The sequence below is a fragment of the Tasmannia lanceolata genome, unplaced genomic scaffold (genome assembly GCF_043159265.1).
Source record: "Tasmannia lanceolata isolate RefF3 unplaced genomic scaffold, GAP_Taslan_0.1 ptg000019l, whole genome shotgun sequence".
NCBI classification, from domain to species: domain Eukaryota; kingdom Viridiplantae; phylum Streptophyta; class Magnoliopsida; order Canellales; family Winteraceae; genus Tasmannia; species Tasmannia lanceolata.
The window spans coordinates 11,427,217-11,431,785 of NW_027518696.1; positions in this window are offsets into that span (position 1 = coordinate 11,427,217).

Consider the following 4,569-nt stretch of genomic DNA (forward strand, 5'->3'; position numbering starts at 1 on the left):
TTAAGAGCAAACAAAATAGGAAGACAAAAAAATACCAAAAATAAGGTGTGTCTGTGCATGGGGTTTCGAGTCGCATGTGGTTGCCAGGACAGGGTGGGGCCCACCTCAATCATGCCTCAAATGCTAGCCTGGACTCACTCACTTGACAGAACAGACTCAATTTTCCCGTCATTCATGCCACCCTTTATCTCTTCTATATTCTCTTGTTTCATACATAGACTCATTACTCAGATGACCAAATTACCCTTCTCTGTCTCAGCCAAAGTATGATAACTTTGAATTTTGAACACCCAATGTTTAGTAGGAATGACAAAAATAGATTTTGTTCCTTGGTTTTGCATTCATGTTTTCTTTTTCAAGTGGGAAATGCTAAAAAGAAAGGGATTGGTACATTCCTTCATAAGAGATGCTTATCGGACCCCACTTTTGCCTTCTATATGTGATCATATTAATTTAATTCCCAACTATAATTCCAGCTGTCGAGGATACTTTTATCAGACGTTCCATGTTACAGAGCTAGAGGCGGGTGTTCGAATCCAGTCTCCAAGATCTCTTTCCTTGTTCATGACTTTCCTTTTCTTGGCTTGGCCAAACATTGAAGAACACAGTTGCTAGGCTACTACTAATTTTCTCGGGATGATCTTTTATCCAAATCTCCTTCCTCTAAAAGTTTGCAGCCATTTTAGCAACTCAGTAGGCAATTCTATTTGCTTCACTATAGTTATGTGATAGCTTTGCACAAATCACTTGCATGTTTCCCAATTTTGTTCTTCCTCAGTTAATGCCCATAGGACCAAAATTCTCCAATTAATTGGTAGGGTACATCTATGACAGTCTACTTGGCGTGACGGTAGAGCTAATCACATGTTGCATCCAGCCTGCAGCTCAAGTGGTCTGGAGGCTTTGTATCTCTCAACCTTAAGGTCTTAGGTTCAATCCAATCTTACCTAACAAAAAAAGCTAATCACATGTTTCTTGCCAAACCATCAATGAAAATTAAAAACTTAAGTGAAGCTATTGAATGATTCTCTACAACATCAATTGGTCAGTATCATTTTATCTCACAGACATTGGGCTATATAGCATAGTTACTAAATTCCCCCAATAATTGAAAATAAATAAAAAAATCTTGAGAAACCCCCAAACATTTTTTCTATTCCCCATTTTAACTTTAAAATTAAAGAATGTCTTGCATTTCTTGGATTATATGTGAAATTCGAAAAAAAATAGGGTTGGATTTCTTTGATTCGTAGGATTTTAGGGGGGGCCCCAGTCCATGGAGGTGGGCCCTACTTCTTCATTCTAATATATTTCCTAAGTAAATAAATGTTTAGCTATTATACTAACAGCTCCTATGTTTGTCAATTAATTTTTGTTTACAGGTTTCTTTGGTCATTTAAGTCCAGTTACATTTGATAAAAAAAGATCTCTCACATTGGAAGGGCATTTTCGTCATCTCAATACTTATTTTTCCCAGGGCCGAATCTAAGTCATAAAGCGTGTTTTCATGAATAATGCCAGCACTGAGAGACGTATAATCCAAGAATCAGTACTTCCAAGCTAGCTTAAAAAAGATCACGAGCACCGTTTGGATGCCAGAAATTTTTTGGTTCTTGGGACTTTTGTGGAATTTCCGCAGGAAACCCACGTTTGGTTGCTAGTTATATAGTGGGCAAAAAAGAATCCTACGAACCAAAATAACCCCGCATGAAACCCAATGCTGGAAAAAAAATCCCAGGAACTAAAATAATCCCGCACGAAATCCGAGGAACCAAAATAACCAAAAGAAGAACTTTTTTCTTCCCAACAATTCAAGCAACCAAACAAAAGGAATTTTTATTTTACCGGGATATTTTTTTCCCACCATAGTCCGGTCAACCAAACATGGGATTTTTATTTTACCGGGAGTTTTTTTTCCCACCAATCTCCTAGGAAGTTTTTTGTTCCACAGAAGTCCCAAGGGCCAAAATAATTTTGGCATCCAAACGGAGGGTATTTTCGTGATTCAAGTAACCTTTGGAATTTCTAATGTGATTTGGGGTGGTTTAGATTAATTAAAAGCCCCTTAATTAACAAAAAAACAGGCCCTGAAACATGTTAACGGTTTCTTCTTTTAAGTTGTCGTTTTCACATTTTACAGAGCAGGTACTTTCTTTGTAAAAATAGAAAAAAAGCCCCTCTCTCTATCACTATCAGAAAGCCATGGTTTTCATTTTAAGAAGGTAAATTAAGTGAAAAAGAGCTTTCTCTACGGCCTAATTTAATGGTGCACCAACGGATAGAAGTCTAAACGTCTGAAGGCCTCATTGGGCGGAGCAGTGGGACCCATATCTCCAAAGAAATTTTTATTTATTTATAAACAAAATGGGGTTTCGTTTTGCTAGAAGCTCTTATAAAACATAAAACTGTAGTATGAGGTCATTTTGTATTTTGTGCAACAAGAATAAAGAGGGTTATTATCAACCTATGGAAATAATTTTTGGGGCACAAACTATTTAGGCTGTGGCCCATCTAATGGACGGTTTGGATCATCCTATGGTGCGGGCCATACTGTACTTTTAATAAAGTGAGGAGTGCACTCATCAAAAAACAGTAGTGCTGATAACATTTCCCTAAGAATATAACTCCTTAAAAAGAGAAGAAAAAATGTTGGCTCAGATATAGGGGTGTAAACGAGCCGAGCCGAGCCGAGCTTGGCCAGGCTCGGCTCGGCTCGTTAAGCTCACAAGTGAGGCTCGGCTTGGCTCGGTCAGGCTCGCGAGCCTTACCGAGCTCGGGTTATATTATGTTCACACCCCTCATCTTCCCTGGACAGCCCTACTAGTTTAATTTGACTACTTTTTTTACACTATGGGCGGTGGTCCTAGTAACAAATGGGGTTCCAAAAATGAAGTGACATTTTGCCCCCCCCCTTTCACTCCATGGACAACCCTTTTAATGTATATATTAATATATAATATATATATATTTAAATATATTAAATTCTTAACGAGCCTTAACGAGCCGAGCCGAGCCGAGCCGAGCCTGGCCTAACTCGGGCTCGGCTCGTTAAGTATTCGAGCCGAGCTCGAGCGAGCTTCCGAGCCCGAGCCAAAATTGACACCCTTACTCAGATATGATGAAATAAGGTAATTGATATATTCAACCTCTTTTCTTCCCAGGGCCACTATTTATTACTACTCATTTCACACTACAATCGGGTGGCCCAGGGAAGAAAAATTGGCGAATATATATGATTTCCTTAAAATAAAGGGAACTCACATTTGCACACCCTTTTTTTCTGAATTTCTACCCGCCTCTCTTCTGTATTATGTCTGTCCAACTTTTACCCTTTTGTTATTGACCAAGATGCCTTCTGACCACTTGCCCTTTGCTTGTGTAAAATGGCATCTATATCCTGTAATTTTAAACTTAGTTTCTCTGCAACCAAGTAGTAAGTCTCCACAATATTGAAGTCTACCCATGAACTGAAGGCAATACAATCTGGGAAAGATTTCACCTTTCTCTTCTTTTTATTGGGTCACGAATTGGATCTGCTAGGCATGATATAAAGACCACTCTTCTTGTTTTTTTCATGGACCCACATTTTACAGCTTCAATAGAAAGAGCTCACATAAAATTTTCCAACATGAAATCATATTTTATGGAGGAATAATGATGGTATTTTAGACTGAAAGATACATTCAAAGTTAATGTACAACAAAAACACCTGAAGATTGTAAAGAGGATACACCATCTCCCATCCTTCATGGAAAATGATTGCTTTAAAAACAGAGTTTTTATATGGTGTGTGGCTCTATAGTCCAGTATTTTCCAAAAAGTACGGTACGGCCCACTCCAGAGGATGATCCAAACCGTTCATTGGTTAGCCCACAATGTAAATAGGTTGTGTCCCAAAAATCATTTCCGATCCGATCCTAACCCTCGCGAATCTCTAATGTGTAGTCCCTCTATAGATCCGAGGGCTAGGATCATCCTATGTAAATGATTTTTGGGCACAACCTATTTAACAGTTTGGATCATCCTATGAAGTGGGCCATATAGTACATTTTGAAAAACAATGGACTATAGGGCCACACACCTTGTAAAATCTCCAACAACAAAAATGTATGTATGTAGAGGAGTTCTAAACTGAAGGGCGCCCTTGCAAAAAAGGGATGAAAGGACGCCCCCATCGGTCGTAAATCACCAAACCGATGGGGGCTCCCTTTCATCCCTTTTTTGCAAGGGCGCCCTTCAGTTTAGAACTCCTGGCGTAAGTATTGTCAGCCAGAGACTAGTTAGACAGCTTAGAAGATGGCGAAGTGAAGTGGCAGTACTGTATTAGATCTGTTCTAATATAAACCCTCCAAGATAGCCCAAATAGCTACGAATTATGAGATGTACTGCAAATAATATGCCCATCTATAATTATTCTATGGCCTAAAATGAAGGATTACAGAGCCAGAAAACCAACCAATATAATCTGAGTGGATGAATTTTGAGGTAATTTCTGGTACAGAGATTATTTTTTTTTGTTTCAACTGGCAAGTTGAGGAGCAATATCATGGAGAGTGGAGATATTAGAGA